The 27,680-nt window shown below is 38.9% G+C and overlaps 2 long non-coding RNA genes across 9 annotated transcripts in view; one reads left to right on the top strand and one right to left on the bottom strand.

Annotated features, from left to right (window-relative positions):
- Positions 1 to 75: 75 nt before the first annotated feature.
- On the top strand, positions 76 to 27,680 carry LOC118351519 (uncharacterized). 8 transcript variants are annotated; one of them, XR_007403937.1, is made up of 12 exons: positions 76 to 222; positions 1,375 to 1,475; positions 1,588 to 1,675; positions 3,064 to 3,262; positions 8,014 to 8,138; positions 10,532 to 10,649; positions 21,096 to 21,183; positions 21,917 to 21,995; positions 25,106 to 25,191; positions 26,059 to 26,166; positions 27,033 to 27,111; positions 27,666 to 27,680. It is a non-coding gene; the product is annotated as an uncharacterized LOC118351519 (long non-coding RNA). The 8 variants fall into 8 exon arrangements; XR_007403938.1 differs by lacking the exons at positions 26,059 to 26,166; positions 27,033 to 27,111; positions 27,666 to 27,680 and adding an exon at positions 25,261 to 25,671; XR_004807073.2 differs by lacking the exons at positions 26,059 to 26,166; positions 27,033 to 27,111; positions 27,666 to 27,680 and adding an exon at positions 25,410 to 25,668.
- LOC118351520 (uncharacterized) overlaps positions 17,263 to 27,680 on the bottom strand; it is a 46,785-nt gene continuing 36,367 nt past the window's right edge. The window contains exon 3 of the long non-coding RNA XR_004807077.2: positions 17,263 to 17,479. This is a non-coding gene — a long non-coding RNA (uncharacterized LOC118351520). The remainder of the gene's footprint in view (positions 17,480 to 27,680) is intronic.

Genomic DNA, 27,680 nt, shown 5'->3' with positions numbered 1-27,680 from the left:
GTGAGGAAGAGTGATCAAAGGCTGTTAGCCAGGCAGTAACAGGGTCAGAATTTCAGTCAAAACGATGAATCCCAATGTTCTAGAACACAGTAGAACTGGAATGGGGAGACACCACCAACAGAGAGGGAGTTAGAAGACTGGTACAGCACGTGAAGGGGAAGGAGAAAGAGAAATGTATTCAGGCCTCTGGCCAAGCCCCATCGATAGCTGAAACACAGCATGGTATGTGTTGCTTTTCACTTAGCACAGAGGCGGAAGTTACAGAGAGAGAGGAATAGGTGTGAATATTGGATGCGATGGCAGGACATGGGCAACATGGAGAAAATAAGATTAATTCCATTTCTTACTGAGGCTGTGAAGTCTTCCCTGCACCAAGATATTTCCCTAGATCTACTCTCTCTGTTCCAAAATACACACAGGTTGCTCTTCCTTTGCTTCTTTTAATCTGCTGTTAACTCCCTCATCTACTTTTCTGGATCCTACATAAAAATTTCATGCAATTGCTCTTTTTTTTCCATATTATTCAGCTGAGGATCCTATGGCTTCATCATTTCAAACTATGTTCTGAGGTAAAATCTTCTTAGAAATTAACAGTGGTATAGAAGAGACCACAGCAGGGAAACATGTTCCTAGGAGTGATGACCAAGAAGCTACACAGCAAAGGGAAATTTTATTCAAAACCCAGAAAACAAAAGGTTCATAATAAGGCCAATGATTTCAATTAAGAGTTTGTTAAAGGTCTGACTCCTCAGCACTTACCTTTATTACCTTAATTACCTTTATTCTTTGATTCTTTGCTCTGAATATCTGTCCTAAACCACAGCCCTTGTCAATCCCTGGACACAGAGATTTGATAGCTCCCGACTCCATTACAGCTTCGTCTCAGATCAATGAGGTGACCTTGAAAGAACCCCACTCTCCCGTGCTTCAGTTTCCTTGCAGATATCATGGGAATGCTACCAAGTTTTCATACTTGACTAGAAGCACAAGGGCAAAGCCCTCTGAGGACATAAGGTGCTAAGTAACAAACAAGATGGAATATGTAATTCAATCAATCATGTCCCGACACTGGCTGTGCCCATTTATTATTACTTTTCAATTTCTAAAGTGATGGCAAAATGGAATTTCCACTAATTTTTCAAGAACCTAAATCTGATTCTTATAATCCCAGGCTTTATGTTGCTGATATATTGTAGATATAATTTTTGTGTGTTCCAAGAGGCTTTCTGCTCACAGGGCATTGCTGTAAGTTGTGGATAATTTATTTTCCCCTGCTATTATATTGTGTAAATTACCATGTTGGCAATATTTTAGCCTTTCACACTTTGAATCAGTGCCCAGAATAATTCTAACAAGATTTTGATTCTCCGGAAGCAACCTCAAGGAAGAAAGCCCTTCAGAATGCCTGCATATTCATTTAAACTTCAGCTGAGAATAACATCTCCTCCAGGTCAAGTATAAGGTGCCTGTGAAGGGTAAGTGATACTTATCTCATCTCCCTGCTGATACCTAAATCCTCCTCTGCTGCCAGGAACAATTGTAGGACCCTGCCAGCTGAGCGCACATTCTCTGGTATTTCCACCTCAGGATGCAAGTTCTAGAATTGGAGCCCAGTTTGAAGCCTTCCAGAAACCTCAAAGAAGAATTTAATTCAGAGGTCCAGCCACATAACCAAGTCTGTAGCTTATTTTATCACCCAAAAGAGATATTTTGGTTTTCAGCCAGGAAATGCCTCATTTCTTAGTACCAGGAGTAATCAGGAAGGGTTGAAAATGGAAAACAGACTGCCAAACAAGGGCAGACGGGGTGCTACAGAGACAGACACAGAGCCACGTGGTCGTGGGAGGCTGAATAAGGACAAGGGACTCCACGCAACTTTTTCTTCAGTATTGAATAAAGATAAAGACTCATATATAACAATGGGAAGAGAGGAAACAGAAAGCTTCTATTTTGTTTTACCTCCCCCAAACCCACTTCTACCCCCAGTTTAATGGGAAAAAGTTTCTAGAACTCATTACTAAGACCCAGGAACCCAAATCTGCCTCCACCAAACTCTCCAAGTCCAGCAGAGAAGTGCAACAGAGAAGTATGCCCTCCTTAGATGGTCTGTTTTAGTGCTGACAACCTAAGAGTCCTGGGAAGGTATTCTTTCTTAATATTCTTGATTATGGTAATGTGGGGATACTGTTAATAACGTGCTGATCTCATAAGGATGTTGTGAGAATGCAATGAGCAAATGCCTGTGTGCCTTGCCCAGCATATGTCGCAATAAAAGTTATCAACTGTTACCATTCAGAATACAGCGCCATTCTCATTGATATAACATTAATAATAAGGATATTCTAGCAACATAGGGAAAGAGGCTACATCTCAATATAGATGACTGTTTTTTTCCTTAACAACCTCCCCCTCCAAGTCAGGATTGATTATGAACACCAGGGAAGGGTGGGCCCAGCTAGAGGAAAATAAATAGTTTCATTTCCCCTTCTCATAGTCCTCAGAAATACATATCAACTTTTATTTGTTTTAGCTAAGCTCTTCTTTTATCTATTCATGCTCCTATCTAAAAATGCAGAAGTAGTTTGCAATAGGAAAGAAAAGGCCTTTAGAAGTACTTTTAAATTTCTTCAAGTTTTCTAATGAACTTAATAAGCTCCCCAGATACATCTTACAAAGTAAAGAAACCTTCGGAAATATTAAAGTAATTTTGTTTTCTCCAGTGGTACGGAGCCTTCTAGGTGACTAGTAAGATACATCATCATCAATTTTACAAGTGTTCTGTTAACAGCGAAAGGAAAATCACAAGAGAAAACACTTTCTCTTTGATATCTTTTAATATATTTGGATGGAGCTCTGTTGCAAAATTTTTCATTGGAGCAGTTTCTCTGAGTTTTCACCTCAAATTCCAGTTCAATGATGACAATTCCAAATGTTCCTCCTCTAACTGCTTGGCAGGCCAAGCGATTTTTGACACCACTAGAAACCTGCCAAGATTTTTGATCAAAGGAATAATACACTAAATTGAAATCACTGTCACTCTTTTTGCTCTCTTTACTCACTCAGAGAATGCTCCCATGAGAAGGACACTGCTGTGGGCACCAAACTCGAAGGAACAAGTGAAACAGCTTGAGTTTTGCCGTCGACATCATAAATCTCCTCCAAACGGTTAAAGACACATCAGAGTCCAGACCAGAAGAAGCATGAAGGCTGAACCACAGATCCATAGTCAGAAGCAATATCTAAGATGGACTGCATCTTACTGGTGATCAAGTTCATATGACCATTCTTAATGTCCCATTGGCTTTCTGTATACCAGATTTCAAGAATTTCTTGCCCAATGCTGGTAACAGGCAGGAGTGTGTTTTATGCCCCAACTCTCTGGCCAGGGCATAGTTTTATTTCCTAGGCAGCATTTTTCTGATTGCAGTCCTTGAGCTACTTATAGCCATCTCATCCTAGTTGCTTGATTAAAATCCAGATTCCTGGGCTCTCCTTCTAAACTTCCTCAACTAGAGTCCCTGCCATAAGTCCTGAAAATATGAATATTTAATAAAGGATCTCGGTTAGTCATAGGAAAGCATGCATTTGAAATGAGAACTGACATTATAACCCAGAGATATCAAAGCTACACGTATTCCTTACATAGGAATCATTTCCAGGGTAATACTAGGGGGTTCCAAGAAAAAGAAGTCATGCACAACTGCCCTCAGGCAACTGAAATGCAACCTGATATGTGTATCTATAAAGTAACAAGACTGGGGGGCACCTGGCTGGCTCAGTCAGTTAAGCTTCTGCCTTCAGCTCAGGTCATGATCCCAGGACCCTTGGATTGAGCCCTGCATCCAGCTCTTTGATTAGAGGGGAGCCTACTTCTCCGTCTCCCTCTCCCTCTCCCTCTCCCTTTCCCTCTCCCCCTCCCTCTCCCTGCTGCTCCCCCTGCTTGTGCATGCTCACTTGCACACACTCTCTGTCTCTCTACCAAATAAATAAATAAAATCTATTTTTTAGAAAAAGTAACAGGACTGCTTAACCTCGAAGGGGATGAGAGCAAAGTCAGCATCTTCATTAGATGAGTGACCAGTTGCCTGGTCACCGTTGTGTCACTGTTCTCTACTAAGACAATTTCCTGCTTTGCTTTTAGGGCATAATTAAAAAGTTGTGACTCTGGCCTCTGTAGACAATGTAGATCTACAAAACTGAAGGTGCTTTCTTCTTAAATCTCCAGGAACAGCTAGAGTTTATCTTCTAAAAAAAAGTTCTAGCCTTTAAATTACAACTAATTTACAAAATTAAGAGTTCCCAGAACAGGAAAGAAATATAGGAACTTGCATACAACTTCAAATATAGACTTTAAATCAGCCTTAGTTCATCATCTCCTACACATTACATGCTTCCAAAATTTGGTTTGATTTTTTTTGTCATTGATGTTCGGATTAATGGATGTATTATGGAGACAAGAACTTCAAAGCCTATTTGGACTTCAGGTATGAAAAAGAACACTTGCCCCACAGAAATTAATAATAAAACAGTACTCTAAGCAGGTGTTTTCCTAAATTACTGATCTTTGAGCCTAGACAGAGTTCCTTCTTTCTGGAACATAGGAAGCTACCTCTGGGCAATATTTCTGGTTCTTGGATTTTTAAATGTGATGTCAATAACTGTTTGGGCATGTATCTGATTCAGCCTTCTGTTACCAACACTACAGCTAATGTAGATTTGCACTCCCTGCATGGGATTTCATAACTATAGATCAGAAAGCAGAGACCTAATCTGGGATCCCAGGGATCAAAGAGAGCTGCAGGGGCCATGTGACATGCTGAGATGAGCTCTCTGTCCCTGTCAGAGCAGTTCCTCAGTGAGCCAACCTCCTGTCATCATGTGCCATCATTTGTAGGAGATGAGGCAACAATTCTGTAGGAAGAGAATATTTTGAACTATGCCTACAAAAGTGTAAAACAAAGACAAATATTTCTCAGATAAATAAATCTCCAACGTAAGCCAAAAAAAAAAAAAAAGTGAAAATAATGAGACTGATTCTGAGGTAGATACTTAGAGAAAATGAGAAAGGTCTGGACCCTGCTGGGGGCCTCTTCTGCAGGTTTAAACAGGAGGGCCAGAATACTTTTTTTCCCCACCTCTAAACAGTAGTTTCCACGACATCCACTGTACCTGCGAGCATAAATTCTACCCCAAAGGAGACAATCATAAGGATGCTACCTCAAGCTACTACTAGTACTGCATTTTCCAATTAGCTTGAATAATAAATAGAGAACAGCATGGTGTGAGAATACTTAGACTAAGAAGTATGCCACAACTCTTGACACAATCCAAATCGAAATTATTTGAAAGTCCAGTTCATGCAAGCACACTTTCTTGTGTTCTCCAAATCCCGAGACCATTTACTGTTGAGTAATCTAATATCTCAGAGTCTTTACATTAGGATAAAGCACTCATAAAAAAAATGCTATCATTTTTAATGAAAGAATTTGGGAAACCTATTATTCTAAAGCAAAGAGTTAAGGTCTAATCCATGAATTCTTGGGGGTTCCTGAGACCCTTTTGTGGGCATGTTTATAGGATTAAAACTATTTTCATAATAATATTAAGAAGTTATTTGACTTTCATTGTGTTGACTATGCACTGATTGTACAAAAGCAATAATAGGTGAAATTTTTGTAGCCCTAGCAAGAGTCAAGTCAGTGGTACCAAGTATATTAATAGTCATGGTATCTTCCCCACCAAACAGTTGTAGAAATCAATAAATCAATTAAAAAGAATAAATGCTAGCTTTGCTTAAGAATTTCCTTGATCAAATAGTAAGAAATAATTTCATTAAATCGTGACCCTTGAATATATTTTCTGATATTTTGTGTCATGAAATAACAATAAAATAAGAAATAAGAAGCACACATAAAGCATTTGTGCTGCTTACCAAAGTACAAAGTTTATCTCAAGTGAAAGCACCAGTGTGATTGAGTTGTGAGCTGTCCTAGCTCATAATTTCATGTAAAATCATTTCTACTTGAAAAATAATTGACAGATAAATATGGCTACCATTTTGGCATTTGGCAATGCAGATTAATGAAGTAAGCTTTCACATCAGGGAAAACAAATGACAGTGTATGTTTTTAATGAGACAGTTTTCAAGTGAATATTGGAATTTTGGAAAATTTGTAGCCATACAAGTTACAAGCCACACAGCTTCCTCATACTAAAGACTTTTCTGCTGAGATCAGTGGTAATATTAATGAATATGTTTTCATTTAATATGGTATCATTTGATGAAATATGTCAATGTCACATTGACATGTGAAGAAATGATCAAAACATGATACTACAACATCATGCATGGATACATGATCCAGTCAAAGTGCAAGATAGACCAGTGGATCATGATAGAACAAAGGATGAGAAAGTTTATTAGTGTTTCAGTTTCATGTTTCAATTAGGCTATTAGAAATTACCACTTGACTAATTTCAGTGTCACAACAAAGAAGAATATCTACAATTATATGAAAAGACATTAAATATTTCTCCTTTCCAAATACATATCTGAATGAGACCAAATTTTCTTCCTATAGTTTACCCAATTAACAGATTGAAATAGATTGAATACAGAAGTAGAGTGGAGAATCCAGTTGTCTTCTATTAAGTCAGCCATTAAATAGACTTGAAAAATGCAACATATGTCATTTCTCTCACTATTGTTGTTTTAGAAAACATAGTTAATTTTTCATAAAAAACATGATATTTATACTAATATGTAATAAGCTTATTATTATTTTTAAATAGAATAATAAGGAAATTTTTAGAATTCTTTTTAGTTTTAACTTCTAATGTGGTAACTGTCAATTGGTATAAACCACAATTAAAAAAAAAAAAAAAAAACCCTCTCTGTAGCTCCCAGTAATTTTTAAGAATGGAAAGAGTTCCTTAAACCAAACAGTATGAGACCCATTGCTCTAAGTCAAGGGAAAACCAGCGGGTCTCTTCTCCATTCCAAGAAAATCAAGAGGAGGGTAGAGTAACCAGCATAACAAAGAGCAATGCAGGGCAGCCTGGGTGGCTCAGCAGTTTAGTGCTGTCTTCAGCTCAGGTCGTGATCCTGGCGTCCCAGGATAGAGTCCCATGTCAGGCTCCCCGCATGGAGCCTGCTTCTCCCTCTGCCTGTGTCTCTGCCTCTCTCTCTCTCTCTGTCTCTCATGAATAAATAAATAAAATCTTAAAAAAAAAAAAAAAAAGAGCAATGCAAACAGTTTAAGAACCACTCTTGGCTTATATCCTCTAAACAACAAAGTGCAAAACATCATTATGTTTTCACATGTTTCATTATGTTCTTTCAAATTGTGAAAGAGCTAGACTATGTTTTAATGGCTCAAAGAGCAGCAAATGCTTTTGGAGGTCAAGTCATTCTAGGAGAACATGAAGGGGTAATTCTACTGTAAAATGAGACCTCCTTCCTCTTAGACTATATAATCCATCACCTTTGACAGGAATCAAAGAAGAGGACAATGATTTCTAAGGAAAGAAATAAAGAGGGTCTCCAAAGTAGGGATGACAATGACAGAAAGGGCACACATGTATTTGAGTGCAAAAGGAAGGCCATCCCAAAGAATGGTAAGAAGAAGGAAGAAAAGGGGCGCCTGGGTGGTTCAGTGAGTTAAGCATCTGCCTTTGGCTGGGGTCATGATACCAGGGTCCTGGGATTAAGCCTCAAACTGGGCTCCTTGCTCAGTGGGGAGCCTACTTCTCCCTCTCCTTTCCGCTCATACTCTCTTTCACTATCCCTTTGCTATCTCTCTCTCTAAAATAAAATAAAATAAATAAAAAATCTTAAAAAAAAAAAAAAAAGAAAAAGGAAGAAAAAACAAAATACTAGCATTTGAAGGAGACTTGTTAGGTATAGAATACAAGCTCTACCCTTCACATACACCATCTCATTTAATCTAAGAGGCATGACTAAAAGGTAGATATTGTTATCACAGAAGCAGCAACCAAACATCCTTCTTCCAGATATCTTCTTCACAAACTCTTCCAAGAGTTCTTGAAGAGTTCTTGAACTATATAAAGATACTATGCTACCTCAACTTCTCTGAACCAGCACAGGGCTGAGATCTAAATGGAACAATGTCTATAAAGTAAGTAAACTACTCATGTTTATTTTCTTAAATACATAGCTACTGGGAATCCCTGGGTGGCTCAGTGGTTTAGCACCTGCCTTAGGCCTAGGGTGTGATCCTGGAGTCCCAGCCTGCATTAGGCTCCCTGCATGGACCCTGCTTCTCCCTCTGCCTGTGTCTCTGCCTCTCTCCTCTCTCTCTCTCTCTCTTTGTCTCTCTCATGAATAAAATCTTTAAAAAAATACATAGCTACTCATAAAAATGCCTTTATATTTTTCCTTTGATATTTTTGATATATATTAAGTGGTATCATTACACTTAACCAATTGTGGGTACTTAGGGACATTTGTAGAGCATGCTAAATTTTCAGAAGGCATAGAGAACAAAACAACAAAATGTACAACATACAAAACATAGTGAGGAATGTCACAAGGGAATGGCACAATATGAACACTTCTTATCAAGGATCATCTCTGCAGCATTAAGCTTCTCAGAACCCATTTTTGGAAATTCATGATTGGTGCAAATGGGATAGATTCATGAAGGTCCTGTTTTGAGAACTTTGAGCTGTTGCGTGCACCAGACTTACAATCATTTAATATAATTCCTACTGAAGGCCCTAATAGCCCAGCACCCCTACACTTGGACCTAGGGTTGTTTCAGCCTGAGGGAGATAAATTTGCCTGTAGCTCTCTGTGGTTTCCTCTATGCTACTGATTATCAATAATAGCAGGACTATGTGAACTGGTTGCTAGCACTAAATGGCATGCCCTCAGGGTACAGAACAAAGCTTACCTAAGTGGTCAATGCAGGGATCAAACATGCAAATGAGTGCTTGCTTAGTACTGAGCTGATACAACTAAAATAAGCAGCCAGTGTAATCAAAGAATCTTATGAAAGTGTATTAAAATCCAACATCTTTTTTAAATACCTACTTGCAGAGGCCATCATGCTGCTCGCTGTCAAGTAATTAAACAGGCATCAACGTTAGGGGTGATTTTAGCTAATGTCAGAGGCATTCCTCTCATTAAAGTCTGACTAATCACTACAGCATGATTGCCCAAAAAAGTAAAATTCAAAATTGCTGAAGGCATAAAAAAAATCTATTTTCATATTGCCTAGTTATCTGAGGTGTGAATATATATGATTTTGCGATTTGGGGAGCAGAATCTCCATGATGATTATATGCAGCAAATTTCTTTTTATAACTGTGAAGGAAAAGTTTCCCAAATTTAGGGGAAAAAGGTTTGTTAACATCTGTATTCACCATGTTGGGAATTCATTTATGCAAAGGTTTGCACATAAGTCCTAAGCACGTTTTGCTGCTTTATTACAACCAAAGACTACTCACATTTTTATCTTCCATTTCCTCTAAAATTCTTCAGTTTTCTTGGTTTAAAAAATGGCTCCTGCATGTCAAGTTTCTTAAGCTCAATTTCACTGCACATGGCAAGCAGAATACATATTTCAGAAGCTTATAAATTTGCCCAAATAGCTGGTAAGTTCAGCACACTTGGTTTGCTGTTTAGTTCTGTATAACTTTTCGTTATGTTAAGAAATATAATAGAAGATAAGTAAGTCCTATTACAAAATGTGCATTCTTCTAGTAACTTGGCAGAAAACTGCATTTATTGAACCACAAATGCCTAAACATCAGTCAATCATTCAGAAGGAATTTAACAAATCCCTACTATTTGTGTATCGTGGTCCTGGGCATTATGAGAGATCCAAAAATACTAAATCTGCCCTTCTTTAAGGAACTTATTGGGTATTGGGTAAGAAGCAAATAGGAGTATGTCAGAATATTTTTAGCATGCTAAATCATCGAGGTTTTTCTATATTTGTGAGTTTTTCTACATACTCTCCACCATTTCTCCTGTCTCCCCAACCACGCCCTCCATATATAAATATTTAGCTAGGCATAAATGCTTCTGATTTTCACTTCCTGTATGAGATGTGATAGCATCAAGTAGAGGAAAAAATACACTTTTTCCTTGTCTTTTGATTTTCAAAAGACTAGTACTTAGGAGAATGTAAAAGATTCATATATAGATGAAAGATTTTGCAAAACACAAATAAAAGTAAGCCTGTACTGTTCCTAATCCTCATTCATCCAGGTTAGAATAAAATCTCCAGGACTAGAATGGGGAGGAAGGGAACTGACAAAGGCATAAATATTGATGCATCACAAGGACAAGGATCATATACCCTGCATGAAAACTAGCAAAATTCTAGGAAGGCTTGTGGGATTGGAAAGCAAGATACCTGTACCTCACTTCTCAGATAAAGACACGAAGAGGCAGCAGGACTCCTTCCCAGATGAAGACGAGGGAGAGGAATGGCCACTTGCTGCACATCAGCAGACATGGCCTCCTGCAGCCTCTGGGATTTCTTTCCCTTTCATGGTGCAGGAGCTCAGAATGGTGGCCACATGCCCAAGGATGGCATCAAGGCAGCAGAGAGAGCAATGGACCTGTGAGGGCCATCTTGATAGGACACAGATACATCTCCAAAGCGCCCTAATTAGAGGTGAGTGCTTGCAGAATAAGCCACCCCAAAATATGACTGTAGAAGCTCAGGACTTTTCAACCCAAAATATGCTGCTGTGGTATGTTGATTGTTTTGAATCCTAAGTGCTTGAAAAACAGGGAGAAGCTTTTTATGAACTCCCCTTATCACCTAAAGACAGATCTTCCAGGGCACCTGGATGACTCAGTGGTTGAGCAGCTATCTTTGGTTCAGTTTGTGATCCCGGGGTCCTGGGATTGAGTTCCATGTCAGACTCCCTATAGGGAGCCTGCTTCTCCCTCTGCTATGTCTTTGCGTCTCTTTGTGTGTCTCCCGTGAATAAATATAAAATCCTAAAAAAGAAAAAAGACAGATCTTCCAAAAGAAGCTCAATTGTTACAAATCCCCTCCCCAGTAGTTTGAACAACCAGGAAAAATTGAATCATACCACAGGAAAAGAGACTAGAAGTCAGCATCACACTCAAACAAACCGTGTCACAAACTATCATACCTCCCACCGATTCTTCCAAGGGCCCATGCATCTTTCCTAAAACTCATGTACTGTCTCCTAAGAGACCTTTATATGCCCCTTTCCCTCTTAAAATGGTATTTAAACTCGAATTCTAAGCTACCTCAGAAACTTAATCATTTTTCCCCATCCCCCATGTATACATGAGGTATACATGTTAATAAACTTTTTTGTTTTTCTTTTGATAGTCTGTTTTTTGTTTGTTTGTTTTTGATAGTCTGTGTTTAACACAGGAGTCTTAGCCAAAAACTCAGAAGGGGAGAGGGAAAAATATTTATTTTCCCCTAAATTGAACGACCAAGGACTTGATGGGGCAATGAATACTTTAGTGGACTTGAGGTCTGGTACAGAACGTTGACTATCTAATGACCCAACATGCACTGAAATACTTCCCAAGGCTTTAGCATCAGGTCCTGGAGAATTTGGACAATACTGTGGGGAAAGGGACAGTATAACTTTTCACTGGAATTATGTGTTGTCCACCCTAGGGAGATAATCAAAAGGGAAATTCACTAAATATAAGAAACGAAGAAAGTTGTACTTTTCCCGTGTTGTAAGTGTGGGTTGAGATTTATAGCCAACATTGTAGAGTAAAATCATTAGCATCTAATTAGATCCTGCCTTACAGATAGTAAGAGCTCTGAGATCTCACATTTATCGAAGGCCACTTATGTACCTACAATGAACATAAGTCACTCTCTAAAAGTAATCTGGGAGGATTTCACAAGAGAGAATAAACCAGAGCTGGCCATTGGAGGACAGGTGACATTGAGGGAGGCTGGATATGAGGAAAGGAAATTTACTCAACAGAAAAGAAAGGGCAAAGAAAACATGGAAAACATGTATGGAAAACATTTGACTAGGAAGAGTAAAATCATATGAACTTGAACAATAATTCATTCTGCATGACCATATGTGATGGTCAGTGAAAAGCTCAGTCTATGTTAAGATTCTCTTAAATATGATCAGTTTCAACCTTTATAAGCAGTCTTAAAGATGAGCTTTCTGAAACTAATTGGCACACCGGATCATTCTTCTCAGTCTCCCAAATGTTTGTGTGGCTAAAGGTACAGATAATAAACTGCAGAGCAAAACAGTGTAATAGTCAAGGAGGGGGACTTTTAAGAAGGGTCTTTCATCACCAGCACTATAACAGAATGGCATTTACATGAAATTGATTTTCAGTGGTAAAATTATGCTTGTGATGCTCCATTGTAAATATTGACAGCATTAAAAGGAATGTCTAAAAGACGGGCACTAAAATGTCACCAGAAAAAGGCTGACTAGTATTTATGCTAAATTCCTCAAATTGCATCCCCTTTTTACATAAGTAGTGATGCCTCAAGAAACAAAGCAGATAATTCTCTAGAGCTATGAAGTGAAAGGAAATGAATGTGCCTACATTCACGTAGGAAGACACCCACTGCCTCTCATCATAATGACACGAAGTTTTTTTCTCCCCATCTTGGAGGATTTTCAGATAAGAAAGCTTACATCTTTCCCATATTGAGCTCAGAGGATAAATAGACAAAATAAATCACCACAAAAATAAAGGACCCTTACAAACATTAAAGAATTTCTAGTATTGTGTAGAGAATCAGTTATTGATGAGACTTTGCATTTGAACTTAGAATCATGTTTATCTATTTAATGAGGAATTAGATGAGCATCTTGCTAATGATGGGAGGGGAAAAAATCAGACTCTGCTGTTTTTCTATTAGTCATAATAAAACAAAGGCTAAAAGGCACAATCTGAGGATTTCACTCAGCTGAATTTCTAGAAGCTTTTAGTTTGTCCTCTAACATCTTCTCCCTTGACATCCTGCATAACAGGCTATCGGTAGCCTGTGTACTGTCTAATTCAAGAAAATAGGCTTCAGTCTTGTGATATCCAATAAAATTTTTAGAATTATATGCAATTATTCTGAAATAAGAAACTGAAGAACTATCCTGGAATTCATTTTAAGGATGTTATTCCTCACATAGTACATTTATTAAGTAATTTAGAGCAAAATATTTTATTGGCTTGCTAATTATATTACAGAACACTATATTATATTTTTGAGCTTATGCTAAAATATCCTTGGAATGAATCATAATTCTAGGATTAATAGACTTACAGGTTTTGAAAAAAGAAAGGTTCTCTTTGAAATATTGCAATTAGTGCTTTGCATTGCTACTGAATAACGCTTTCTTTCTCCAGTTATTCTGAGGAATGTAATTTAGAGTGCTTTGTACGGAATCTTATTATAAATTTGAATTTTTGACAATGACATTTTACATCAAAAGACAAATTTGTTGAGAAACACCAAATACAGAAATCCTAAGACTGCTACAGAAAGTTAAATACCTTCTGCTATGATCAATAACAAGCAGAGGCATAAAGGTACAGTTACTATCTCATAAGGTCTACGGATTTCACAAAGAATCACAATCAGCCATTTATTTGGGGTCAGCTACGAAGTAAAGCTACTTGTTTAAGTTGAGTATTTGTGCCAAAGTGATGGTAGAGCTTATTAAAATAGAATAATTGGCAGAAAATAGGCCTGCTCTTCAAATGCCCTCAGAAAACTTTGAGCTATGAGAAAGTTCAGTGTTCATTTCCTGCGTATCTATTAGACTGTGGCTTTCTAACATGAAGATAGTAGATGAAATCAATGAAGAGCCAATGAAGTAAGCTCCTGGCCTCAGGGAGAAAGTTGGCATGACTTGGCTAAGGTCACCTGGGGCAAAACTGAATTCTGAGTATAGGTTTCCTAACTCCAAAATGAGATCTACACACTTCGATCCTCCTGCTTTTCTCAGAAAGGAAATAGTGGATATTGTAGTGGATTTATTTATTTGTTTAGTTATGTATGTGTTTGCATAAATGCCATGATTGCAGGCTGAGGGTAAATAAACTGACTTACTGGGAAAGAAACAGAGGTTGGGCAGGCTCTGGGCTGCAGACTGAATTGGAGCCTAAAGCCCCAGGTTTAAAATCTGATTAAAGGGTTGTTTTAATGATCAATGAAAATAACGCCTATGTGAAACAGCAAAAGGTACACAAGAAAGGGAATAGAGATATACAGGCTTTAGTTGCAAAAACAGTTAAGTCTGAATGATTAGCTGTCTGGGGGCAAATAACTTAACCCCTAGATCCTGAGCCTGTAAAATAAAGAAATTGCACTAAAATCACCTTATATTACATAAAATCTTTTACATTTGTCCTATTTAGGAAAAACAAAAGATAATTTCAACTTTTCTTCATTTTTTCATCAGTTAAAAACTTCAGGTGTTTTGATTCATCCTTAGTCTAATCGAGGTACTGTGCCTCATAAATACTTAGTTTGCAAAATACTCTGTTCAATGAATACAGTTATTTCTGAACAAGTTAATAAGTGAAAGATTTCATAACATGGGGGATTAATTTTGTAGTTAACAATGAAATCAACGGTAATCACATTGATTTCTTGGGGCACCTGGGTAGCTCAGTCAGTTAAGTATCTGCCTTTGGCTCAGGTCACAATCCGGGGTCCTGGGATTGAGCCCCACAACAGACTCCTTTCTTCTCCCTCTCCCTCTCCCTGCTGCTCCCCCTGCTTGTGCTTTCTTTTTCTCTCTTTCTCTATCAAATAAATAAAAACTAAAAAAAAAATTGATTTCTTATGCTCACCACTGTTTTTTATGACTGTATCTTAGAGGTCTGTCTGAATGTAAATACGGTATCTCTATTCTTCTCAAACTCCATCAAATCCAGAATTTCCTCTTGCCATCTATTTTGAACACTATTGTGTTCCAGGGCTGCAATCTGTTTGTACCATCGATAAAAGTCAGTGCATCCCAAACTTTGTTAGCTTCTAAATGGCAGGGAATGCATCTGTCTAGATATCCCTTAAGCAATTAGCCATAAATTATATGGTTTGAGAAGTTAAGTAATTGGTATGTTTGCTGAAAAGCCATCGGATATAATCCCGAAAATTACCAAACTTAAAGGCCAAAAGTTTGATGTCCAAATATCCTGGTCATTTTGGTTACTAAGTCATACTGTCTAAAAGCATTTCTAATCCATTACTAAGAGATTATCCTAAAGGTAGTTAAATTGACAGGATTACCCCCAATGTGTGGTGAAAACAGAATTGTCCCGTTGATCATGGTCAGCATGTCTCTACCTTAACTCATTAAACGGGTCCTGCTTAAACCTGACAAGAGTTCAGAGGAGAGAAAAATTTCACTATCAGGCTAGAAAAAATAATTCAGAGTCCATCATTGTGTTTGAGTTATTCGTAGGATCCTAGGGAAGCCAGGCCACCTTGGCAGCACCAGAAGACCAGACATGGAAACTCTGAGGGGAGAGTAAAGGAATCCTGAAGGCAGTCTTTTCCCATTTTACATTTTTACAAGGATCAGCTCAACTCCTTGTTTGAATACAATTGTTACCATTGGATGAGAACTCTAAAGTAATATTGTAAGGAAGAGAGACAAGTTGTGCATACAATTAGTTGAGGATTAAATTGGGAAGTAAAAACCTCAAATCACTTATTATCTACCTTAATTTGATCTAGCTACCTTTTTTTTTTAGAAATAGATTTTAAGTCAATTCTAAATGAGGGTTTGGATTCTAAATCCAGGTTTGAATCATGTCATAGATCACTGGGCACAGACTCAGAAATCCCTTACAGTCTAAAAATTGAGATCTTGAGAGAAAACTTGAGTTTGTTTTTCCTGTAAGATATTCTTAATATGCTTCAACAGTCGAAGCTATATTTTAGTGTATGTATGAAAGGTATATGAAGGAAATTTTAGCACTGGAGCTGGGTCAGCAGGCGTTCGGTTGAAGCCCAACCATTCAGCATTTATGCTACTTAGCAAGTTGCAAATACCTATAAAGGTAATGAGTTTAAGTAGCTTCATCGAACGTAATGGTTCTCTAAACCAATGTCTAACAAAAACTCATTTGGAAGAGAGAGAGGAATCTCTGCCTGACTGGGGACAAAACAATAAGATAGTTTCATCCACAGCTGAGCTAGGAAACAAAGCGATGAATGTGAAGTGAAGCGCCACCAGAAGGGGGAATATACAACCAGCCGCTCTATGTGATAGGATCTGCCTGTGGCCTAAGGTGCCAAGAAAGGTTGTGTTTGGAATGGGTTGGGACAGGGAATTAATCAATGGAGACCAGGAAGATGAGAGCAGAAAGAGAGAAAAGAAGAGGGGAAAGGTCAGGCTGGACAACAAGCAGGAGAGAAAAGCTGGAAGCCAGTACCTGGGGAGGCAGGCGAGGGGCGGTGGCCTCCTCAATTAGCATCACACTCCCACAACTTAGTCAGCTATTTTGATGTCCCAAAATTTCCTCTAAGATCCCTTTACAACCTGCTACCATGCAAATCATTTTTCCTATTTGTCCTCTCTTCCCTTTCTTATTCTAGGGGCCTAATGAAATGAAAATATGGAGGAGAGGAAGAAAAGAGATTTTTTTATAATAAGATTATTTTGGGAATACAGACAAACAGCCACATACCCCCTCAGGGTTGATCCAGCATTTTGCCTTGCCAGCCTCTTTAAACCATTTTAGAACAAATACAGCTCAAGAGTTCCATGAACCACCTAGAATATATAAAGAAAATAGGATAAGAGGCAGAGTACTCTAAAGACCTCTGTAACCCCAAGTCATCATGGGTTTTTTTCAAAGCTTATGCTACTCTTTACTTAATTACATTTGCTCCTAAGAAGCGTTGAGTGTTAAGAAGTTGGAAATGAAATTGGCTAATCTGTATACCTTCTATTGTACCAGAAGAAACTGAGCCCCAAAGCATTGAATTAATTGTCCTAGAACACACAGAAGTCTGGTGATGATAACAGGGTAATGCTCAATTTTGCCAAGATTGCCACAACATCAAGTACGGTATCTGTGCACACTTCTATGAATATCTATAGGTCGGTACACTACTCATCCTTTTCTTACACAACACAAAACCTTTAGAAAAACACCTATTATATTTCTTTTCCCTGATCCATGCTTCCTTGGTCCCCTGAGACTAATTCAGAGCAAATAAAAAACCTTACAAACAAGTCTTAGAAATGTGACTTCTTTAACACAATGTGTATTAAAATACAATTACCATTAATCTTAAATTGACAACATAATGAAGAATTCACTTTTATGATTCTTTCTGTCTTAATCAGTCAGCTGAATCTTCAGGAGGTTTCTCAAGTGAAAATAAATGGCCGGTTAAGAGTTGAAAAATGTGTTTGAAATTTTGAATATAGTCGTCGATCTCTTGTTTCAAAAAATTTTCAATATTCAGTGAAAATGTATTCCAATGTACTCTCCAATGAGAACCTGAAAGAATAAACTCAAGTTAAAAGGATAACGCCGGGAGGTGCTTGGGTGGCTCAGTCGGTTGAGTGTTAGACTCTTGGTTTCAGGTCAGTCACAATCTCGGGGTACTCAGATGGAGCCCCAAGTCAGTCTCTGTGCTCAGTGGGGAGTCTGATATTCTCTCCCTCTCTCTGCCCCTCCCCTCTCTGCAAGAGTGCTTGCACTCTTTCTCACTCTCTCAAATAAATAAATAAATCATAAAAAAAGGATAATATCAGTATGCCACAGTAATATGAAGAAGAAAGTGTGACAAAAAGTAGCCGTTAATCCTTTGGCTAATAAAAAATATATAACTTCTCTTATAAAGGTTTAGTTCTGTCATTACAAAAAAAAAATCCTAGCAAGTAAAAAAACAAAATAAAACAAAATAGCCAACATAGTGTAATTCTTTTAAAATTTTCACTGATGAAATGTACACTCTGTAAAAGGGTAAGTAAAATGGAAAACATAGGAACCTACTGCCATCTTGTGGATTGTTTGCTATTATATTCCGAAGTGCCTTCTCCCCTTTATTTCCTGGAATGTCATTTTCCGTTGCTATTAGTTAGAAAATGACTCAATAGTTCCCCAGCAACTAACCAGAACTAATATCATTTACAAAACAAGACATGAGAAAACTCATGCATTTTGCATGATGGAGATTTTGATTTTATAGTTGAAGAGTTCATTTCCTCAGCACCCCCTGGTTTTTAGTCAGTTACTTATCTGCTTTCCCTGGTAAGGGGATTTCGCGCTTAATTTAATATTTTGTCTTGTCAAGGATTCAGCATGGAAGACAAAAAAAAAAAAGATGTTAGCAGAGATAACTGGCAAAGAAAAAATAAGGAGCACATCCCACTCTGGGAAGTCAGTGCAGTCCCAGCATCTAGAGCAACTGTTGCAGAGTCGGTCCCTCCACACTACCCAAAGCTCTGGGCTTGGGATTGGCATCACCTGGGAGCTGCTAGAAATACAGAAACTCGGGTCCTATTCCAGACCTGCTGAATCAGAATTTGCATTTTTATGAGATTCCCCAATTGATTCACACACACAGTAAAATTTCAGAGGCACTAGAATAGGCTACCGTATTTCACTCCACTTACTTAGAGCAGAATATGCAAGCACGCAAACAGTACACACAATGTCGCTCGGAGTTACGAGAAAAGCCAGGCATCAAAACACCTGGATTCAAGTCCATGTAACTTAATTGTGTGCATCTGACTTCAAGGCCCAGTAATTTCATTTTTGTGGACCTGAGACGTTGTCATCTGTAACGTGGAGGAAAGTGTTTACGAGATGATTCTAATGTCCCTTCTCATTCTCAAATTGTTAGATTTATTATTTATGCATCAGTTGTTCATTGGGTTAAACATCTAAACATCCATGCATGAGCAAATTGATGGTCTCAATACTGACTTTGACTTAATGATTCAATTTTAACTTCATAGCTCGCAAACTCTGTTTTGTCCCAGTAGAAATGTTTCATCTGGTAAGCAAGATATTTTACAAATTTGAAATTATTTGCTAACATTTTTAATTTTTATTTATTTATTTATTTATTTATTTATTTATTTATTTATTTTGCTAACATTTTTTAAATTATGATTTTACAACGAACGTTTTGGATTTTCTTCTTCTCTTGAAAAATTAGAAAACCTGCCATGCTTAGCTCACAATTGTTGAAAACAATTACCTATGGTGGGATCCCAGTCTGCCCCAGTCCTACTTAGCTCTATTCTTTATATTGATGCCTGGTCTCTGTGGGCATTGGAGTCAGTAGCCTCTGGCTTTTGGTGGTATTCTCAATCAAGTCCTTTAACATGTCCAAAGCTATAATGGGCTAAATGAAAACTTACCTTCCCTCACAAACTCTAATCTTCAAAGCTGAACGGTGTAATTCTTTGTAGTATTAATCCTCTTATTCAAAGGTAACCACTAGGGGAGCCAGATGTGGCTCAGTCAGTAGAGTGTGGGACTCTTGATCTCAGTTCAGGTCATGACCCTGGAATCATGGGATGGAGCACCCAGGCAGGCTCTGTGCTCAGTGCAGAGTTTGTATGTCCCTCTCTCTCTGCTCCTCCCCACATGGTCGCACTCCATCCCCCCTTCATATAAATAAATAAACAAAATTTCTTTTAAAAAAGAAATGTGCACTGTTGTGTACTGTTTACACAAGTTGAAGCCACATGACTGCCTTTTCCAGAGTGGGGAAAAATACCTTTGATCATAGGGGTTTTCATAACAGCAAATATTTACTGAACAATATATAGGTAGAACAATTTTACACAAAACAGAATAATATCTGCCCTCACTGAACTTAAGGTCTTACACAGTAGAGGTAAAATTGAATGAGTAATTCCAATAACATATGATGGTGGTTCTGATGGAGGATGTGAGTTGGCCTAGAAGTTCATTGTTTATAACAGCCTTTAAGCTGAGACCTAACAGGTATTAGTAGCTAATGACAGAGATGGGAAGAGAAAGGTTCCAGAGAAGGAACAGGGAAGAGCAAAGTCCAACAGGGAATGGAAGCAAGGCCAGAAACTAACTGAAACATAAACAATACTGCAGGAATGAAAAGAAAGAAGCAGAAACCTGATGTGAAATAAGCCTGAAAAGACAGGATAGTTTCTAGATGTTGGATGTTCTAGAAACTGTGAGAGGCCACTGATGGGGCTTAAGCCAATAGTCATCTTTGAACTTTTAAAGTCTCACTCTGACTTAAGTGTACACCTGTGAGGTTGCATATTCACAGAACTTATGGGCATCAAATAAATAATTGTACCACCATCAGCTTCACAACATACTTGGCCAAACTGATTAAAAATATGAATTCCTCATGCCCTAGAAGCACCGTGGCATAGTTATAAGACACATGCTTCACATTTTACAACGTTTTTTTATCCTGTTATGAACCTCTGAGATAGTATGTACACCTTCCTTTGGGGGTAATGCTAAAAATCTAAGTTTGTGCCCTGTTAATGGTGAGGCAGACAGATCCCGATGGCCTCCCCGCCCCACTAATACAGAGCTGGAGTTACAGCCAGTGACATTTATTCATGGGTGCACACGACACGGAACGCATTATGCCTTGACCTCCTGGCTGAGAGCCAGTCTTGTCTGCATGATCCTGCTGTTTCCAAGCAGTCCACAGCTGGGTGACTCATTTAGGATGGCACTTCGGTGTTTTTAAAGCATTCCTTCTGTTCAACCTACTTATTTTATCCCGCTTAATGCAAGAGCTAAGCACCGCTTGGGGCCCCTGCTGTTGGACATGACTGCACATTTCAGTCTGAGCAGAGTTAGATTGTGATTACAAATAACAGAGAATGCTGAAGTCTCCAAAATTGATTTGGATTTACTTATTTTTTAAGAGGGGCGCAAATTTTGCCCACCCTCCCCCACCCCCCAAATTCTCTTTCATTACCTGATTTTATAGCCACTTTAAAGTGTAGAGTTGCTTTCCTTTTCTCATCCCATTATTACTATGTTCTAGCAGTTTTCATGCCAATTAGCCATCCTAAGAGCCTTACCCTAGTCATATTGTGAAAGGGATGTTTCTTCAACTACAAAAATATTTTTCTCTGTTGAGCTCTAGATATCTGAACCAGAAAAATCACCGTAAGTGATGAAAGCATGGTGTGCAAATCGACTCTCTGTGTGCCTGTAGAGAGATTCACATCCAGGTAAATAACTCTTCGGGCCCCCTGGTCAGGACTTATCAGCAGAGTCCCTTCCAGGCAGGTAGAAGTTGAGATGGAAGCAAGAGCAGCTGTGTGCAGTGTAGCTTCAAAAGGCAGGCAGATAACTAGACATATCTGCCTCCAGGCAGGTCCTCGACAAGAGAAAGCCTATCAGACAGGCAACAGTTCTTGCCTGCCCAGAAAATAAACTGGAAGCCACAGGGGCCGGGGTTCTGAGTCAGGAAGCTCCCTCAGCATGTGCTGGAAGGCAGGTCAGTGTGAGGCAGGCAGGGCCACTGGGCATGGAACTACAGAAGCCCACCCTTAGGCTCCTTTCAACATGCTTTCTTGCAATGGAACAGTGTCTCTGGAAGAAAAGGAATTTCTTTTAATGAAGTACTGACTTAGACTGCGAGACGACGCTGAGCTGTCTTCCTCTCAAAAGATAAAGCGGAGAATATAAGTGCTCGTGTGTGTTTGTTGTGTGGGGTATAAATGCGGCTGATACATCTGTGCGGGTACTTACGAGTGTTCTGTTCACACACAGTTGCAGCATCAACGTGCAACCCAGTTAATGATTCTTATTATCTTATCTTGAGTGCATAGCCTATGATTTCAGGAAAATTTATTTTTGAGGCGAACACAGAAATCAAATATGAGAAAGGAAACACAGCTGGCAGATGATGTAAAATAGCCACAGCAATAACAACGGCTTAAATATCTTGCATTTCTGCAGGTGTAATGGATGGGAGATAACCAGGCCTTAGAAGAAATCCTGAGTCTGTCTTGCACGCCCCACCTAGGACGGCCCATCGGTTAGTTCTCTCTGTGAAGTCAAGTTAGAAATTTGGGAGTCTCAAAAAAACAGACCATGAAAGAGCTGAGCAGCTAATTGTGATCGACTTAATATCCAGTGAGATGGGCACAATGACGTCTAAATCAATGGCTTAAAAAATAAATAAATAAATAAATAAATAAATAAATAAATAAATAAATGGCTTGATATCATGTTGCTCTAAATCTTCTGTCTTTAAGACAAATTAGAGCATGTGAATCTGGTTACGTTACACGGTGTATTTTATAGGAGTTTTTGGCTATCCAGCCATGCCTGAGGCTAATAGAATCCCAGCCCCTAAATGCTAGCAATATCCCAGATCTGGATCTATCTCCACTTCCAACGGAAGCTACAACCATTTCTAAGAGCTTGTCTGTGACTATCAGTTCAAAAGGTGACTGCTTCTAGTAGAGAAAGAGGAGGAGAAAGGTCAGAGAAATAAGAACAATGAGATCTTAGGCCATAGGCAGAGTTAGGAAAGACATGTGAGTAGGAAGTTTAAACACCCAAAAGACAGTCAAGAATGGAAAGCAAGAAGTATGAAGAGGTCAACACAGATGGGAATTTGTTTTCCTAGCCTGTGTTAATAGCAACGTCTCCAAATGTATAAACCTAATAAAGCATCGTATGACCAAGCAATGATAGAAAGAAGCCAGATCATTGGGTGTCTAAGTATGGAATTGTAGGAGAACATTAAAAAATGTATACAGTCCAAAGTCTGGAGTATAGAGACAATAACATGGAAAAAATATACACGCTACATAGTTCTTATCACGTTCCAAGCCATCATTAATCCATACAACCATCCAAGAAATGTTCACTGAGCATTGCCTCCGTATTACACTCCATGCTCAGCCCGGGGGAATACAAAAACAAAACAGAATCTATTGTTTTAAGGTACATGCATTCTAGTATAGAAGACAGAGAAAAGACATATAGACAAATGTGTGACATGAGGGCAGATTGTGATGCCTTTTGAGGTGAAATGCATAGAGCTAAGGATGAGGCAGAAAGTGAAGAGAGGACTGTGGTAAATAGGAGCTCTTCTACACGGGGCTTTGAGAAGTCCTTCCTGAACAACACAGTGGAGCCGGACCAGTGAATATCTGGAGAAAGGTGGTCACATGAAACAAGAACCATGAGGGTCCAGCTCAAGGAGAGTGACAAGCCTAGGGTACTCAAGGAACAGGAATAAGCCAGTGAGCAAAGGGAGAAAGCCGTAGGAGCTGCAAGGAACAGATGGGCAGGGCAACCCAGGAGGGGCTTTGGAGGCTGTGGTAGGAATTTCGGATTTTTCTCTAAGTGTGTAATTAGAGAGCATTGGGGGTATGGACCAGAGGAGTGGGGAGTGGCATGATCTGGTCTTAGCTTTTCTTTTTTTTTTTTTTTAAGATTTTTTTTATTATTATTTATTTATTTATTTGAGAGAGAGAGAAAGAGAAAGACCACAGCTGGGGGCAGGGGCAACAAAGAGAGAGGGAGAAGCTGACTCCCTGCTGAGCAGGGAGCCCATGTAGGCCTTGATACCCAGGACCCTGGGATCATGACCTGAGCAGAAGGCAGACACTTAACCGACTGAGCCACACGGGTGTCCCAGCTAGTCTTTGCTTTTAAAAGATTTTTCCATCTCTTGTATGGAACACAAACTATATCCCAGAAAGAGTGGAAGCAGGAAGAGCCGCCGATAGGATGCTATTGCAGTAACCCTGGAAGAAGATGTTGGCGGGTCAGAATACAGTGATAGGGGTAGTAGTAGGATGTGGATTACGACTTTGGTCTCGGCACCTGAGAGCTAACAGAATCATTATACTTCAATACACAGATAATCTCGACACAGGCCTCTATAGTCCATCAATTACTTTGCTGCTCTGCAGTAACATTGACCCTGCTGCTGTGTTCCCCAAACTTACCTGATGATGGGGACTGGTTAAGTACGCTAACTGGGCCTATTCCTGGAGTTTCTGATTCTGTAACCTTGATGGGGTCCAGAAATCTGTTTAACGAGTTCTCCAGGAGATTTTAACCATAGGCAAGTTGCCGAGTTCTGGCTTTTACAAGTGAATTTCATTATTCTCTGCATTGGTAACTCCACCTCCCAGTGAAAAGTGTAGTCCTCATGACTGAGGGGAGGAGGATGTCACCAAAGACATGGCTTCCAGTTCTGAATGTGGTTCAGAATCACACAAAAGCTGTGATAAAAATGCTTTCAGTCAATAGACCAGAGTGGGCATGTAATCTCATTTCTCCTTCACATGTCTTATATTTCTACTTGCTACTACACTGGTTCAGATTCTTATTATTTGTACTTATTTGCATTTTTAAAAAACTCTGTCAGGAATTCCAGTGCCAGCTCGATCTTCATCATTAGGTGTATTGAAAAATACTCTTTCCCTGCTTAGATACCTTCCTTGGGTCACATTTCCTATAACTCCCCAAATGTTGGTCAGATTTTCAGCAAAACCTGCTATGTATGACTGGGCCTCTGCATGGCTTTGTAGTTTTGTCAGTCTTTATTCCCTTACAAATCCTCCTGTTCTGACCCTTTTGGCCAAACATAATAAGGACATCACGTTTTCTGTTGTTTGCTAATGTCATTCTTTCCTTCTTTCTAGAAAAGTGCCTATCAAAACTTCCCTCCCCCGCCCCCAAGGCCAAGAGTGGGCCGCCATACCCCCATTAACTATCTCGGAGCATGTTAGCCAGCCAGAAATGCTTCTCCTTTACCTCAACTCCTGTGAAGTGACTCTTTGGGCCATTTCTATGGCTTATAAGGCTCCCTACTGCGGCTATGAGTTTATTTTTAAAAGATTTTATTTGTTTATTCATGAGAACAGAGAGAGAGAGGCAGAGACATAGGCAGAGGGAGAAGCAGGCTTCATGCAGGAAGCCCAATATGGGACTCAATCCTAGGACCCCGGGATCATGCCTTGGGCCAAAGGCAGACAGACGCTCAACCGTTGAGCCACTCAGGTGCCCCATGGCTGTGAATTTAATTTATATTGCTGAGTAATGATAAGTATTCTTTTCCAGGAGAGTCTATCATATTTAATATATATTTATTTGTATCACCCAATTGCTTTGCATAAACAGACATTTAGGTTCTCCATGATGACATCAGAAACCAGAGGAGCTGCCTAAAGTGAAGACCTGGACCCTTACAGCAGCTTGCCATACAGGTAAGATGTATCTCTCCTCTGTAGCCTGCCATGGAAGGCACCAGAACCAGAGCCTACTTCCCTCTCTAGTCTCATTCTTCATCCTTGTCTCCTCCTAGTTGGTGATCCAGCAAATCAGAAGGCTTTCGTTTCCCCCAACACTACTGAAGAATCTCTTATTCATGCTTCAACTGGTACAGTCCTTCTCAGGAAAATCCCCTTTATTTTTCTCTATCCAGCTTGTTCCTTAGCACTCTAAAATAAGTACTCTCAGCTCAGCATCTGCCTTCTCCAAGAAGCCCCTCCTGCCACCAATGGCACCCCTGCCATCACTGAGTCAGAGGACCCCCCCCTTTCTCACATAATTTGAGAACTACGTATAGACATTCTCTTTATTAATCTCCTGAGAGTAAACTGTAAGCTTCTTAAAGTCAAGAAATGCGTTCTTCTTTTGCTTTTAATTTCCAGTATCTACACAAATAAGGCTCTTGATAAAGAAGTACGACACTATAAATATGCATTGTACAAAATAAAGAATGAACATATTGACAATGTGTCCTGAATTTGTTTATATCCTTCTTATTCCCTGGATGATTCTGAGGTGCACTCAGGGTGCAGCATGACCTTAGACCAAATGTCATTGGCACTAAGTAAAAATCACCTGAATTCCCTGGGCTAGACAATGCGGACCACCAGTTCTAATAAAAAGCAAAAATGTCTGAACTGTGCAGCTTAGTCAAAATTAGCGTTCAGGATTGAAGCAACTTCGTCAATAATCTAGAGGTATAAAACTTTCCAAAACAAAGTAGTCTGACTTAAATTGTCCCTATGTTCTCTATAGATCGATCTAACTCACTGAAAAATTAATCTCATTTTTACTTCTTCCAGCCTCAATAGGACACAGCTGCACTGATGTTCATCTCAATTGATGGAATGAAGGAGCCTCATCTTTATTCAGTGTGAAGCAGCTGCCAAGAGAAATGGCCTTAGAGAGAGGTAATAAGTTCATGAGGATCACCTGTGTCGTGCAAAACAATATTTGATTTTTTTGAAAGTTTAAGCCGATTGGAAAGAACATATGAATTAAGTATCTAGCTCGTGGGTGAAAAGTTTTGCTGCAGGGTGACAGAGTGCACCATCAAGGTGATACATTTCAGACATTGCCTTCCTGCGACACAAGGGTAGTATGGAGCAAATGGAACAGAGGAAATTATGACCCACTGGCCAGAATGGATTTGTAACACAGGAATGCTGCACAAATATGCTCTATTCTTATCTCAGAGAATAAGGCTTTGGGCAAATAAAACAAATGCCAAAGTACAGGTTCCTTCTGTTATGAACATACTCTAAAAAGCAAGGCGGTGATGGAAATTTGTGCTGTATTTGGCAAAGGAGTCTCTGCTCTTCCATACATGGTTCACCTTTCCTCTTTATTTTCAAATTATAAATTTCTCTCTTTCTTCCGATTCTATTTGATTCCAAAGCCTCTTGTTTGACTGCTAACAAAACCTTTGTGTTATGCTCCAGAGAAGGCTCTCTCTGCTCCTGTCTGTCAAACAGATGACATATGTTCAGTTTAACAGAATTGCTACCAAGGGAAGGCACATGCTCTCTAAGAATTACGGAGCCATTCTCTTAGACTCATCAAGGTGTGACCTTTTAATAGAAGAGAGTGTTTACTTTAAGTTGCTATTATACTGAAATCAGGAATGAAATATTGAGTTCATTCCACCTGGAAAAAAAAATGTGGAATGAAAATAAACACTGGCAAATCTCCCAACACATGCCATGGGCAGTTATAAGTAATTAACCTATATCAATTAGGTACATTTTCATAACAACCCTTTACAATCCCATTGTAGAGACGAGGAGGTGAAACAGAAATCACAAAGCTGTGATTTCATCCAGCTGATACGTGACACAGCCAGGATTTGAACCCAGGTAGTGTGGCATCGTAGTCTTGATTTAATCTCTTACATACATTATGTTAAACTTCTACAATAGATGTTGGTTGGGCAATGTAAGGATTTGTAGATCCTTGAAAAATTTCTACCCAAAGTGGCAATTTTTCTGATATAAAGAGTTGAAAGAAAATGGAATATGGTTGTCTTTCTGAGATAATTATAAAGTATCTATCTTCTCAACAAGTCATTATACTGTTTTTTTTTTCTTTCTTTATGTCATTTCTGTTGCATTGCAACAAGCAATAGCAAAAACTGCAATATTCTTTCAGCCCCACCTCTGGCTATGTGGTTGGCTTTCATCTCGGGTATATTTATCTTCATTCATAAACTCGAACCCTTCTTGCTCTTGTCCCCTGTTCTAAGCACAATTTAGGTAAAATCTCTACATAAATTTTGTGTTTTCTAGTTCAGAGTGGATTAAGTATCCACTTACTCAGATATGCAGATAAACAAAGCTTTTAGATTACTTTCATTATGATTCATATTATTATGAATACATTCATAGCATGCATTTGTATTATTTTCATTTAGATTATGTTATTGTTA

This window comes from Canis lupus, chromosome 19 (assembly GCF_003254725.2).
Source record: "Canis lupus dingo isolate Sandy chromosome 19, ASM325472v2, whole genome shotgun sequence".
Lineage (NCBI taxonomy): Eukaryota > Metazoa > Chordata > Mammalia > Carnivora > Canidae > Canis > Canis lupus.
The sequence above is the reverse complement of the archived record's forward strand: the minus strand, read 5'-3'. Positions and strand labels throughout refer to the sequence as shown.